The following is a 15,519-nucleotide window of genomic DNA, read 5'->3' as shown; positions in this document are numbered from 1 at the left end:
CCCCCTCACACAAAGGCTGATAGGATACAAGGAGATAGCTTAGCGCTATAGACTAAACTGGAAGCTATATCCTGAAGCTTATCACAAGTTCAGCAAAAAGGAGAAAGTAATTTGGAGGTGCTTATATACAGGCATATCCCCAAATACACACAAATTAAGCGAATGGTACCCGGGGCAATACGACGGAAAATGCAAACTTTGCAAGGGGCAGGCAAACATAGTCTACATGATATGGACATGTACACACTTGGAAAACAGTTCAGGAACCACTAGAAATTAAGAAACACGGGAGGCTCTGACGCTCAGCTCGGACCCAGATAAGAAAAAAGAAGTCATCAAACAAGCCCAGGCAGCCGCCAGGTTCCAAGGGATCCTGGCTGACTCCTAGCCTTGGAGGTTAAAACCTCCTTGAATTTGATTGAAGAAATAGCCTTCTCTCTCTCTCGAGCAGTCCAACTGGTATCCATTTTTCCGTCCGTTGCGCATACTTGGGATGTCTTAAGCAGCATGTGTGGGGACGTTTTCAGTACTACAAGATTTGTATCAAGGACTTTTTTTTTTCTTAGGAGGGCCGTATGCAAAGCTAATGCAAGAGAAGCTAACCAGAATAAGCAAGAAGCACAGCACGAGTTTACTATACCCAGGTCCGCAGAGAGCTATAGCTCCATCTGGAGTTGAATTTTACCGCCTGAATCGAAAAAATCAGTGGCCCAAAAATCGATACAGTACAGCCTCATCAGAAGCATGTGGTAAATAAGACCAGGTGTAAAAGCAAAAATATCTTAAGAAATCACCTCAAGGCATATAATATTTGGGGTCACAATGGTTTCCGTCATCATCACTATTGTACACACGTCTCCTAATAAACCTGCAGTTTTTAATTAATCAAAGCCGAGTTCGAAAGATAAAGCTGGTTTGATCTCAGTTTAATTCCGCAATATTTCCTTGCGGAATTGCAGGACATTCAACGAATTCTCATCCTGGAGTCATCCAGCAAAGTACAAAGTGAGGACATCCGCACGAAGACTTTTAGCCATCAATGCACTCAAAAGGCAATCAGAATGTCCTGTTCGCAATGAGGACGTTCTAACCATTTGAGGACATCCTCATGTCGTTGTTGTATGGGTTCCTTGCGCAAGTACGTACAGCCTTTTTCAGAAATACAGAGCTCAAATGGTTTGCTTCTGAGCATTGCAGCAGGGCTCGTTGTGCATCATCGGCGGTCCAAATTACTTTAAGGTGAGAGGAACTCTCGTCCTCACCTATCTAGAGGGGAGGACACCTAAGGACGCTAGAGCGCCCCACTGCACGTCTTAGAAGCAAACCACTTGGGCCGTATATTAGAGCGTTGGCTCTACTCTGTGCGCCAACCCTGCTCACCACGTCCCCTGTCCGCTACGAACGAATGACATTCAGCTTAGACAAGGTCGAAATGCAGCTAGCAACAAGCGAAATGGTGCCTAGATGGTAGTGCTATGCTGGGCCGGACTAACAGACCGCCTGACCAAATTCGAGCATGGGCAACACGACAGTGGTAACCAAAATATAACGGGGCCACCCCCAAATTTGGCCCGCCCATCCCCAAAATCCGACCTCGGTATAACAGGACGAAAATCAATGTTTAGCATAACCACATATCCAGCTTATGTAGAGCACATTTGAGCTGTAGTAATTACGCATCATAATTAATTAGTTAAATGATTAATTCACTAAGAATAAAACTTTATGCTACAGTGTCGTCATATATCGCTGGATAGCCTATGTAGAGTACAAGTGCATTGTACTAATTACGTTTAATTGCCGTTAAATAGTTAGTTGTGAAAAAATTGAGCTTTATGCTATAACGTCGTCATTATTGCTGGAAAGCTTAATCCATTGTACTAATTACATGTCTTAATTACCATTGTATAGTTAATTGTGACTAAAAATAAACATCATGCTGCAATGCCAAGTCATATATCGCTGTATAGCTTATGTCGAGTACAATCATGCCCAGCTTCCTGGGACATCTACTACTTCCCATCTACCGGCAGTGGCGGCGACAGGGAGCGTAACTGAATGTGAAGGGGTACAAAAAAAATCATAAAACGTGAACAAAAGCACCTACAAAACATGCTTCGGTGATTTGTGTAATATACACTTAGTTGAGAAATGTGCCGAAGTTTCAGTCCTGTGCTTCCACGAGCTTCCCAGCGCGTTTGAATATTATACGATGCTGCCTACGGGAGGGGGCCAAAGTTTTGGCATTTTTCCAGACTTTGAAACTGTATAGCACCGTAACACGGATAGATATCGAAAATGCTTCCCGGTTTTAGGTACCCAAATATATGGTGTTTAAAATGGTGTGCAACGATCTGGCATAGCTTTGATCAAGAAGCTTCCTGAGGCCTTTTAATTGAAACCTGATATTGCCTAAAATATGAAAGACGGCGCCCGGTAGCGAGCTACGCTGCAGAAATGGTTCGGAAGTTGCGTCCATTTCGACGCTTACCTTTTTATCGGGTGACTTTTGCCTTGCAGACAAGAACACATGTCAGAGCTCCAACCCAGTGTCTCGACCGGAGCTTTAAATAAAGAAGGTTGTTACGATGACCATGCATTAACGCAGCTACATACAAAGTATTCGCGGCTGTTCAAATATGCTTGTCGTGGAGCAACTTTGCAAATTGTCAGCCCTTTGCTATTATCTAAAAAGTTTATTGGGGCATGTGATCATGATATATTAGGGTATGAGAGCTAGCTCGCCTGAATTTTAGCTATTCTTGTTACTTTTAAAGAGCGTAGCGGCATTCAAACGGCCGACATCAAAAAGTGTTCGCAGATATAAATGTTTAAGTTTATTCTTTTAATACTTATTTAAGAAAATTTGATATAGCTTTACTCAGAAACATTCTGAAGCTGTTCAGCTGTTGCCGGGCAGAACACATAATTTGGAGTCTAGAAGCAAATAGCGTCTAGATAGACGTTCAGGTTGTTACTGTCACGTTCACCTGTAATGCTTTCAAATTGGTGACTCTAGCGTTGTCCGAATATGGTGACTCGAGTTTGCACTTAGAGTTCTAACGGTTCAGAACCTTTTGTTTTGGTCAACTAATTTAAATAAATGTGCTCGTTTCTATAGAAAATATATTAGTATGAATGTATGAATGAAAAATTTCACGCATGATCACTATTCATACTTTTATTGCTGCAGCTATTGGCGACCTTTTTTTTTGCTGTTCTTTCATTCTGACTTCTGTAATATGCATGCATGATGTATTGCCGGGATCCATCCTGTGTAACACAACTGAAAAAATGAGGCTTCGCTTTTGAGGTACGAAACTTCGCTTTTAAAGATACCGCAAGATACCGCCAACTTTTTTCCATTTTTGCAAACAAATTGGTGAATTTAATTGTATCCACTTCTGTGCTACGAAAAAGCGCTTTTACATGATCGTCATCAAGGAAGCAGTTCATAACGGTATATATAAATGGTAAATATGGTGGCTGTCGCAATTTGCGACGCTGCCAGCCGCTACGCTGCTTCGTCGGCCGATTGTCATGATATCGCAGTTAATTCTCCCGCACCTCCCAGAGTGGCATCGCAAGGGGCCGCCAGGTGCAAGAGGGTTAACCACGGATTAACAGGGTTAGTCGCGATGTCATATCGTCTGAAGCGACTGTCTTGAGAGCCTCCTTTGAAGAACGTTTGCATCTGTCCTTTGAGGCTGGGCTGTAATCATTTTAAGCAATAAATTTTTCTATTTCACCAGTACAATAGATGAGTTGCGTTATCGCAAGCAGCTTGCTTTTAAGATTCATCTTCTTCAAAATGCTATGAAAACGTGTGAAAAATTGACTGCCAATAGCAAGATCAAAGGATGTCAAGGGGTATAAATTAGAGGGGGAAGAAAAATAAAAAACAACTAAGTGTCCTACCCACGCCAGTACAAATACTACATAGAGACTGTTAAAAGAATGAAAACTAGAAGTGCCCCCCGTTAGGACGGCCAATAAAAATCAAGAGAAACACCCCCACAAATATATTCAAAGAAAGAGAGAGAGAGGCGGGGGGGGAGTTAATGAGAATATCAAATAAGCAGGGATGTCATTATAGCACGTAGCGGAAAGCACAATGTCAGCAAATTACCATGAATGAAGGGGAAGCCTTCGTAACGATAACACTCATGGGAAGTGATCTGTTACGTTTACAGTAATATTCAAAGCACTGGAGGTTATATTTCTTTTCTCCTTTGCACCTTTGGGGAGGAAATCGAGCAAATGTAATAGGTCTATTTTCATGGCGTCCCTGTCAATAAACTTGCACTTGTCACACTATCTGATAGCTGGTGCGGAAGGGGTTATAAATTCCCCGCAAAAAGTCAAGGACAAGGGCTATAGTGCCGACATAAAATATTTTATTATACACTTTTTATACAACATTTGGAAACAAAATGTGTACAGTCAGAATCACATAGCGTCATTACCTTGTGTTCATGTTACCTGTACAACCAGAACGATGCACTCCAAACGTAACAAATATGAATATAACGTAAACACACTTCACAGCAACATGGCATACAAAAGAAGCAATACTTTGCGAAAAGAATAAAGAACAAGGCAAACTTTTAATCGGTTGCCAAACAAAATGAGTCAGCAAAGAAGGACATACAAATGAACATAAATGATGGCATTGAATGTGCGTAGTACTGCTGTCGTAACTTTTCTCGAGCTTGTTTGTGCGCATTGTGCACTTGATGCCAGTATCATATGATCTACGCCCGATACGCCCAATCAGTTTTCTTAAATTCGCTGCAAAATTTTTTCCTGCTGCCCCGCAGAACTTAAAGGCGTGTGTGCATGTTCATTTTCAAAGCAACTCCCCCCCCCCCCCCCCCCAGGTACTTTTTCTAGCTGTACTGATTGCGTTATAAATCGGTTATCCATGGTTTGTTTACATAAAAGAACTTTCTTACGCAAAAGACAAGCCAAAAGATCATTTTAAAAGTGACAACGGCAATACTTACAAAACACACATATCACATTTATATTACACCAAAAAATTGCTCAGGGCATATATGGCAGGTAAACAGTCACATAATACAAATACACTATTTTTAGTACACACCGAACACTCCTTTAGGGGCAGGTTACATAAGGAATCAGGAACAGTACTCTTCATCTTCAAGCAGTGATGCACTTTCTAAACTAGAGGTACAACACAGCACTATAAATATAGGAGGAAACACGCAAAACTAAAAGGCACATCTCACCACATAGCTGTTATCTCCTCCTATGGCTACAATCATTGCTTTTCTCTTTCTTTCCTTACAAGGTTGCGAAGTTTTTCTATTGATTTGACTTTCGTCGACATTCCCATAGCCCGAAGCTCCGTGCGCAATTCTCCTGCATCCATGTCGTCCACATTTTGTAGACAGTTTCCTTCACTCACTTTTTCTTCTGCACAGCATAGCCTCTTCGCCCGTGTCTCTTGAATAAGTCCCTCAAACCAACACTCTTGGTCCCGCTTTTTATATACACAGCTTAGTCTGATATTCTCACTCACTTCAAGCCTTTTCGCCAGCTTGAGAGCGTCAGCGGCTGCATTCCACTTGTTAGACTTCCCATGGTGTAGATGCTTTAGTACGTTTTTTTTTCTCTAACCCTTGGCTTGAAAACCAACCAAGGCACTTGAACCTTTCGTGCTTTGCGGAAGCGTGGTGCGCGAGAATATGAATGTACGGCGTAACTCTATCGCCACCATAGCCTTTGCAACCTTGGGCTCCTAATTCTAAGAACGTGTGAAAGAATTCTGAGGTTTCTCTCTCTATGCTGCGACCTTCAACATCATTTTCCAGGTGGTACAAAATTTTCTGCATAAGCTTCCAAAGGAGCAAAGTTTTTTCTTCTGTTTGAGGGTGCAATTTCCCGGCCAGTTTTTCAGGCAAAGCCTTCAGCAGGCGCTCACAATCGCCCCCCGATACCGACGTGAATGTTTTTCCCTTGTTTCCTTCATTGGCTTCCCAGACGAGAAATTTAATCCCATAGTTATTTATGGCGTCAACGATGTCCTGAACGTGTATGGTCATACAACGTGGGTTGCGGACTTTTTCACGGTAATCTCTGTCTTCTGCTTCTGAAAGCAATCCATCTGCAAGGCGGTTAACTATTATTAACTTCATGTGCAATACATCAGTAATTATTAAATCAGAGTCGAAGTTAAACAATGGCACGTTTTTCATCCCGTTCGCCTCTGCGCAGCAATCAGCTTTGATGTTCTCAAGAGTGCGGATCAAAGGAGGCTCATTAAAGCGCCTGTTACTTGTCAGAACTGAGCACCTTGTCTGTGGGTGTGCTCGACAGAATGGACAAGGATAGTGTGATGCAGATGACTGCACACCCTGAACAACAAGCAAAAATTTCAAATCTGACCCTAGACAGATGCGAATCGGAATCTCGTGGTCCCCTACAGATATGCTACCCCTTCGTGCGACAACATTAATTTCTTTTATCAAATCCCGAAAAGCCTCTCTTATTTCAAAATAACCCTCCGAGATCTCCACCACACCGAGAAGGCGATGAAGGTTATGGCTTTGTAGCTGCCGCGTTTTGCAAATGATGACGAATGATAATGTTGTCCAGGTCGTGCGTCTACTCACAACGCAGCCATCACCCTCTATTTTTACAAGGAGTGCCTCGGTGGAGATCTCTGTCACACTTATGCCTACATCTTTAGCTAGCTCTTGCGCAGCTAACGCCAAGTCTTCCTCAAATGAAACCCGAGCGCCAGGTGAGGTACCTGGTGTCTTGAAGACAGTTATCCTGCTATTTAGGTGCTCTCTGTAATAATTTATTAGCCTTATGGTAGGCAGATTAGGGACGCTCGCGGAGAGGTGCTCCCAGAAAACGTTACTGACAAAATGTACGTCCAAGAGGGCTGCAACTTCTCGCAAGCTTTGTTTGTTTGGAGAAAAAAGGGCATTATAGTTAACTTGACCATTGCTGCAGAAACCTCTTTTTACACTGCAATTACAAATAATTTCTCCATTTTCCTTGAATGTTACTTTATGCAGCAGGCCTTTTAAGTCAGTTATGAGAAGCTGGCATACATCTAAGCCGTAGCTCTCCAGTACAGCGTCAAGTGCTTGCGCGATGAAATATTCAGCGGCATTAAGCTTCCTTCGGTCTGTTTTTTTGCACCCCTCGCAGACCATTATTCCTTTGTTCAGTAGCATTGTAGTTTTTTCGGATTTCAGCTTTTCATTCTCCTGCTCTAGGTTAAGGAGCTTAGCCTTATAGGCAGAGACGGTGTCTCTGAGCTCATTTATGGCCTTTTCTGAAACTGTTCCTACTCTTTCGAGTTCTTTTTGCAGAGCAGAAATTATGTTCTCTATGGATTCTCCGGTATTCGTATCAGGTGGGCTAGATTGAGACTCGAAGTGAATCTTTATGAACCTTTTATTTTTTAAGAAGGACGCTTTCGCACGGCCTGTCAAATTCCTGTAGCGCCTATCCGCAATATTGCACAGTGACGTAAACCGGTCTTCAAAATATTTACCCATAATGGGAAGCTTTACATTCGGGGTAAAAATGATTGCACAGTTTCAAAGTATGTCTTTCGAAGAAGGTCCTTCTCGTGTCTTGTCTTTATAGCTGTCTCATTGGTCAGCGTGACGTGACACTGCAATTGTCAAAGGTAGCAGACAAGATTATATGGTTATCTGGCGTGGCCATTTCGTGGAGCTATAAACAACAAGCTAAATAAAAACTAGAAAATTTGACGAACAAGAAGTCATAGCAGTGGAATAGAGACAGTAACACTCAGTGAGCTAAACAGGTGACACGTTGTACATAAGCCAAAATAACGCGAAAACAAAACAAATAGAACAAAAGTACAACTCCATGGGAATAAACACTTATCACTGTATTACGATGCGCCAGCAATGATCTTTGTCACGATAAAAACCTGCAAGGTCTCACGAGGAAATCCGCAAGGAAACCTCTTGCAGGACTTCTGAAGTGTTACCCCACCCTTAATTCTTATTGGAAACTCAATCGCCACCGTGTTCCCAAGTTTCGTTTCCCGTATCGACCATGCAGACGGAAGTTGGAGCCTGGAGAAGTCTTGTTCCTCACAGAGTAGCCATCTTTTTTTTCTAATGGTTGGCCTTTCCCGTGAAAAGCCCATCGATAAATGTCCTGGTCAAGTTTCACCTTCAGGAGACCGCTTGATCGACGGCAGTTGGACAGCTTTTTTTGAATTTCGTACACGATCTCTTCAGAGGCAGACTGGGGGCGTCGATTCGATGGTTTCCTTGGGGATGTGAACTCGCGCAGACAGGCCTCGTTGAGATTCCTCTTAGGCTCCAGGGTACAATTCCATTTGGAGTACCCTTTCCAATGGATCAGGTATCCTTTGCACTAAATGAAAGACAAATGAAGACATTTTGTCAATACTTTAGGAAACGATTTCATTTATCTGAAGATAGCGGGAGGGGGGGGTGAAACCAAAAGTAGGGAAACTGAAACTGAGTCTCAGGATTTTATTTGTTGTGGTACTTATTAGGTTTATAAGATCCGCAAGCGCACGTGCACCTTATTACGAGGAAAATTGGCATGTTATCTCTATGAAACAAAAAATGCTGCTGCTAATATGAAGGCAGCAGAGCGTCATCACGACAAACGCTAATAGAAATCGTCCTTGGCAATCGCGAGAAAGGCTAATACCTGTGCTACACGGGCACGTTCGAATGACACCTGAGTCGAATGACATTCGCAACTTGGAATGGCATTCGGACTCGACGGACTTCCGCGGCGCTACACGACACTTTCCAAACGCATTTCAAATTTCCTCAGCTCGTTTTCAGTGTACGATGACGACGGCGGCGGTGGTCACACTAGTGCGACAACGACACTATCACGGTCAACAGCAGCATATATGACTGTAGTGGGACAAGTTTTTGAGGCCAACGACACCAAGGAATCCGACCGGCGGACTCTCAGCCTTCATGTCCTCGGCAGGCCGGCGGCTGAGCGAAAACCCGCTGATGAGGCGACGGTGTGAATATATTCGCCCTTCTACCTTATCCATATTGTTAATAAGCGAAAGGAACGGGTATATTTCACATGTGCACACTCGAACACTCACCAGCTATAAGCGCTTGCCAAATTAGTTTTAATCGACGGCGACTCCCTTCCCTTCCGCGACGACTAGGCCTAGCGAGTCCGCAGGGTTACGTCTTCGAATTCGGCGGTTGTGAAGAGCGAATTCACAAGTTTGAGCGAACGCAAATGATCGACGAGTGTAGTTTTGACAACAGTGACCTCAAATCAACTATTGCTCACATCGCAGGGCGCGCATACGATGAACGGGAAGCGCCGGTGTGACCCAAACCGCCGAGCACTGGTTTACGACCAGCAGCAGTCATCGCCGTTGCTATTTTGTGGATAACAAGTTATGCCTTTTCAATTACCGCGAACGGTCCCCAATCATACTTCTGAATAAAGCAGTTTAAAATAAACTACTGATCGCGTCGGACGAAGTCGGGACAATTAGCGACAAGCGCCGATCGTACACGATGCCAGTAGCCCAGCTGTCAAGTGTTTCTCAGGCGAGCGATCGTATCGGCGCTTCCTCCCAGATTGTCGCACTGCCTTAACAAGCCACGGGTACAACCAGTACAAAAAGGTGAGATTATTTAATAGAACTAAAGCGCAGAATGTGTTTTAAGTCATGCAAACGAGCGCTAGCTGTTCGTACGCAGCGATGTAAACAATAGTATATGCGCGCAGGCGTCCTCATCGGCACACTGCTGGAGAAATTTCATGCTCACGCGGTAAATGTTCTTTGGTGCACTGTTATCTTCAAGCACTTACGTAGACAGAACACGAGCTATTTGCTAAGCAAAGAGCAGGAAAAAGCAAGCAGCAGGTATCAAAATGAGCAGCCACAGAGCTGAAAGCACTCGCGCGGCTGTGGGTGGGGCGAAGCGATGGCGGCGGCAACGCCTATTGGTCGGTTCGGGCTGCGTTCGCGTTACGACGGCATTCCAAAATCTGCAATGTCTCCGCCGAGCTCCGTCGACTCGAATGTCATCCGAACCGAATGCCGTTGAGAAACTTCATGTAGCAGCGTAAGTTCGGCAGTCGAGTCGAATGACATTAGGTTGGAAGGCATTCGAAGCACTCGTGTAGCAGGGGTATAATACTAAATTCGGTATACTAAGGTCGGTGCGACTTACTAATATCAAATACTAAATTGAACAACTATTTGCCGGCACGCAATACTACGCGAAAATGTTGGGACCCATAACAGAAGCGCAACAAACATTTTTATAACATTACAGAAAACGATATGTACATGAACTTGTACATTTTTGTGTATGATACGATGTTGTCTTGCTCGGGACTAGTCCGGTGCAAAGTGGAGCAAGTGCATTTGAATATGGGAATGCAGTTTGCACCTCGTTCCTAAACCAGGTGAAAACAGTCACAACTATTAGACTAAATGATGCGTGAGCGCAGTAAATATAAGTGACCCTCAATGTTGTGTTATTCCCTACCATATGCATACTGTCCTTAACAAGTCTGTGTGTTCGGTGATAGATGAATCATCCACACTTAAAGCTGATAATCTAATACAATGCGTAATTATTTTTTGTTCTTGCGTTGCCGTTATTTTAAATGGAGCGAGTTTTCCAGAGTACCTTTTTAACAATCTCTGAAAGACCATTACTTAGGTTTCAAACTCAGTGCTGCAGATGGAATAAATGCACTTTATTTTTCTGATGAAGTATATGGCTGCACACACCAAAATCAAACCACAGGTAATGACTAAATGTACCCAGCAGTGCGTTACATATTAAAAAAAGGTTTTAATGTTACAATATTCAAACAAAAAAGTTAAAAACTTAACGTTTTCGCGATGACTCTCTCGACGGAGTGGTACATCAGTTGCTTCTGGCAGAAAGGTTAGGCTGCAGTTGCTGGGTGTGGACGAATGGTGTTCAGCATCTCGATGGTACTGTATTTATAGTACGCCAGCGAACAACCTAGCATAAAAACAGCGTCAAGGATTCGAGATCACGTGCAAGGCTCACGTGCTTTCCCTTTTGTCCCAAGATGCCTCCCGGAAACTAAACATCGCAAGAGTGTTCCTTTTTTTTGGAATTTTGCTTTACCTTCCGACTAAACCGGTTGTGTAAACCAAAGCATTGTCACTTTCTTTTCAGCGAGGAGAGACCTATCCCTGGGGTAAACAGCGTGACGTCGAAGGGGAAAGGCCCGATGAGCAGAATCGTCAAGTTTTTCTTCTACACTGGCTTTGCACGTGACGAGCACCTGCTACCCATCCATGTCAAACCGTGCATTCCAGCCGCCTGAGTCGAAGCGACAAAGGCGGCTACGGGAAAAGCCAAATACCCATGTGTCCCCCTCATTCCCAGCCCATGTTCTTTCAGCTAGTTGCCGACGCCATTTATTATTCGCCATTTTTTTCTACTTTATTGCCGTGCTCCCTGTTTTCCTCTTTTTTTTTATTTTGGTGCGTCTCTGTCAGGAACTCTGTCAGGCGCGTCAGTCCTATACTAGTACTGTCGAATGTGGGCGAGTAATTCTTACTATCCAAGCGGCTTTGCCTCCCCAAATCTCTCGCGGCGCACAGAAGAAGGCAGCTGGTCGGCCCGACGATTAAGTATCGCTGTTTAGTTATTGCGGCGATAAGCTCATCCCCATGGCATAAAGTGGAGATGTGCTACTACCGGCGCATTTCGCGAGTGACTTTGGGAATTGGATCCTTTTAAAGACTTTGTATCTATTAAAGAATTTTGAAGACTTGGTTAACTTTCGATGTTTACAGCCTTCAATTTATAGTTCATTAATAGTCTTTTTAATGAACTTTATCACGGACATAATGTCCGCCTTGGCGCACAATCCACCTGCACGGACCACGACGATGCATCTTTTACGGCTTTTAAAAGAAAAATCTGTATACATTAGAAAAAAAAAGCACGCGCTATTTGCTGCAGCCAACACGATATTAATGAACATCCGTCACGTCTGCAGCTTGGCAGCGTTCATAACAAGGAACAAAACAAAGAAAAAATTCAATATACACGCAAAAAATTTTGAAAAGAGTATGATACAAGCAAGAACGCGAATTCAGCTTCTCATAACGAGATGAAGGGTAAATGCTTACCCATGTATTCTCTCTAGTGAGGCTATCTGTTTAGTTATTTTTTTGTTAAAAGATTTCAAGAGTGAGTTAAGAACGAATTCTTCTCACAAGCGAGACACTATCCTAAAATCGGGTCGCAAACACTTACTAATAGCAGTGCATTGACAAGGAATCACCGTTCGAAGTCTTTACTTTATTGTTATGGTGTCGCCGCCGGCAACTAATACAGCAAACGGTTTCATCACTTTTGCAGGAGCATAATAGTATGAATGCAAGCATGCAAATACTCAGAGAGTAGTTCTACCATCCCTCCGTTCCGCAACCAAGCGTGCTAATGACTACGCTACTTCCTGCCAACGCATATGTAGTTCTGCTTGTCTAGGACGCTGGAGAGTGTTTGCAGAAGGGCGTCGAATCAGATGGATGCCTCCCAAATGCCCTGCAGTGTCTCCAGCCTTTAAGATTCACAAGCAATTGTGTACTTAATTAACATCTTAACCCCACATCAGTAACACAAGCAGCAACACCGCGCTAAAGGCTCACCGTACTTTAGTTCAACAAAGTGCCCCCTGAATTTTTTTTTTTCTGGTTCTAACGTAATAATTGTTTGCAGCCTGAGACTGCGATGCAAATGTTACATTTGCGCAGGTAAGTGTATTACACTCCGCGTATTCTGTATAGCAACGTTGTGTCCATTTTCGGGAGGTTACGTTGCTGCATGTCCCAATTTTATCCACAGATTCCCTTCTGAAACTATGCTGCAAATGTACAAACTGCATGCGGCAACCATAGAGGGATATAAAGTCGGAACCCGACGCATGGCGTTGCAGCGCTTCTAATATTGTCGCAACACTGAAGTCAGTGTTCTGAATAACTGTCCGGCCCGATTACGATGTACAAGAGCTGTAGTACACAAAACATGGTGAGGACGGTTAGTTTTTTTCTTTTGCTTCGGGCTAGTCTGGTTTGGTTTATTGGGTTTTAACGTCCCAAAGCAACTCAGGCTATGAGGGACGCCGTAGTGAAGGACTCCGGAAATTTCGACCACCTGGGGTTCTTGAACGTGCACTGACTGCATGCGGTGGGAGACCGAGACAGGCAACCATAGAGGGATATAAAGTCGGAGCCCGACGCATGGCGTTGCAGCGCTTCTAATATTGTCACAACACTGAAGTCAGTGTTCTGAATAACTGTCCGGCCCGATTACGATGTACAAGAGCTGTAGTACACAAAACATGGTGAGGACGGTTAGTTTTTTTCTTTTGCTTCGGGCTAGTCTGGTTTGGTTTATTGGGTTTTAATGTCCCAAAGCAACTCAGGCTATGAGGGACGCCGTAGTGAAGGACTCCGGAAATTTCGACCACCTGGGGTTCTTGAACGTGCACTGACATCGCACAGTACACGGGCCTCTAGAATTTCGCCTCCATCGAAATTCGACCGCCGCGGCCGGGATCGAACCCGCGTCTTATTTCGGGCCAGCAGCCGAGCGCCATAACCACTTAGCCACCGCGGCGACTCTTCGGGCTAGGATAATTTAACAAACAAGCGCAAACAATGGTACATGGATTTGTTTGATAACTACGTAACAGAACCAAGAAACAATCCTACTCATGCTCTGTGCAGCTTGTTGGGAGAGCAGTGGTGGTGGTTTCAATGTACATGCGGGATTACCCTTACTGTGGTCTGTCGGCAATTGCTCCATCTGAGCCCCTTAATTTAAACAATGTGTTTCTACCACTGTCCCACAAAGCCATTGTTGGCCGCTCAGTTCATGAACGCTGAGGGTACACGATGAGAGAGACGGTGTCCAAGAGAATGTTCAGTCTCCTCAGATTGCACAGGAGTGTCTCACTACGGTCACAAAAAAAAAACCTGGAGTGCGCTGCTATTCGTGGTTTCACCAGTTGATGTTAGATACGCTAAGTTCTGGACACGAAGTCCTGTATTTATTTATTTATTTACTTATTTATCCAATACTGCAGACCTCTTGCTTGGGTGCAAGCAGGAAGGGCACAAAGATATAACATACAAGGGCAATAAGTCAGTAATAAAAGCATGCACGACAAATAAAACTGAAGAATATCTCTATACAATAACTAAAATACATCATCAAAGGCCTTCAGGAAGTCAACAGCGGATATCACTCTCTCAGGGAGAGCATTGCAGTCAGTAACCGTCCTCGAAAAAAAAAAGAAAAAAAAATTATAACCGTTACTTTTCGCGAAATATAGCGCTGAACTATAGTCGTGCTGATGAGGAGTTCGACGTGTTTCTGAAAACTGTACATGGCATTACGCCGATAAAAGAGCTGGTTCACTGATCCGCCACAAAGATAGGCGACAGCAATTACACAACCAAGACGGCATCTTGCAACTAACTCCCCAAATGATTGTTGAGATTGGCCTTTTGGACGCTTCCATTGCGTTCGCCCAAAAAATTCTTCTACAAGCATCTGACATCCCTGCATTCGGCGTCCTTGATTTTTTTTTATTTTTATATATATTAATTTGGCTTCTAATCACGAGCCTGAATCCAAGGGTTCACTAAGGTGGCACTTTGGGCTAGTTGTAATGCAGCGAAAATATATGGCGCCGGTGAGACATGACACACTGTATCACTGCGTCCTGCTTCTGCTGGGATGTATCTCTTCTCTACCTTACAACTCGTCAAAAAGAACCACGCGTTTTCACTCCACACAGCGTCCCTATCGAACGGCCTCAACAAGCCCTTCAGCCATCTTGCCTTTTCCGTCCCCTCTTTCTCTTCTAACTGGGCACCTTTCTCAATATCCTGCTACTGAACATGCGTTCCTCAGGCGCAGCGAAGGCTTCACGCCGCATTGATAGTTTTTTTTTCGCCCACAAAGCCCTACTTGCTCCTTCCTCCTCCTACAGTGTGGAATCCGAACAATGGTTAACCGCCCAACCCAACCCCACAGCTGTGCGCCCTCCCGTCTGCCTGCGTGCGGCTATGCGAGGCAGGAAAGGGGAAAAGAGAAAGGAGTTCAGGGTGAAGCGGCCCGTGGTGGCAGTTTGACGAACTAAACGCTTATGTCCCTGAAAACGGCTTGTGTATTGTACTAGTTACATGTCTTCATTACCGTTAATTAGTAAACTGTTACTAAAAATTAAACTTTACAATATCGAGCTATATACCGTTTAAAAGACCTCGACGAGTAGAATTCGATAATATATATCATCGTACAGCTATCGCTCGATCTTGGGTGTCATTGTCAGCCTGACTACGCCCACTGCAGGGCAAAGGCTTCTCCCATGTCTCCAATTAACCCCCCCTTTTGAAGCTGCGGCCACCGTATCCCCACAAACTTCTTAATCTCATCCATCTAAATTTCTGCTGCCCATGGA

At 44.0% G+C, this 15,519-nt stretch overlaps 1 long non-coding RNA gene across 3 annotated transcripts in view; it reads left to right on the top strand.

The window, feature by feature from the left end:
- LOC144115824 (uncharacterized) overlaps nucleotides 1-11,908 on the top strand; it is a 35,408-nt gene extending 23,500 nt beyond the window's left edge. For 2 of the 3 annotated variants that reach the window (XR_013311560.1, XR_013311564.1), the window contains exon 3: nucleotides 11,211-11,908. This is a non-coding gene — a long non-coding RNA (uncharacterized LOC144115824). The remainder of the gene's footprint in view (nucleotides 1-11,210) is intronic. The other variant, XR_013311559.1, reaches the window with a different exon arrangement.
- The last annotated feature ends 3,611 nt before the right edge of the window (nucleotides 11,909-15,519 follow it).

Source organism: Amblyomma americanum, chromosome 1 (genome assembly GCF_052857255.1).
Source record: "Amblyomma americanum isolate KBUSLIRL-KWMA chromosome 1, ASM5285725v1, whole genome shotgun sequence".
Taxonomy (NCBI): Eukaryota; Metazoa; Arthropoda; class Arachnida; order Ixodida; family Ixodidae; genus Amblyomma; species Amblyomma americanum.
Note: the sequence above shows the minus strand (reverse complement) of the source record. Positions and strands in the feature narration are given on the sequence as shown.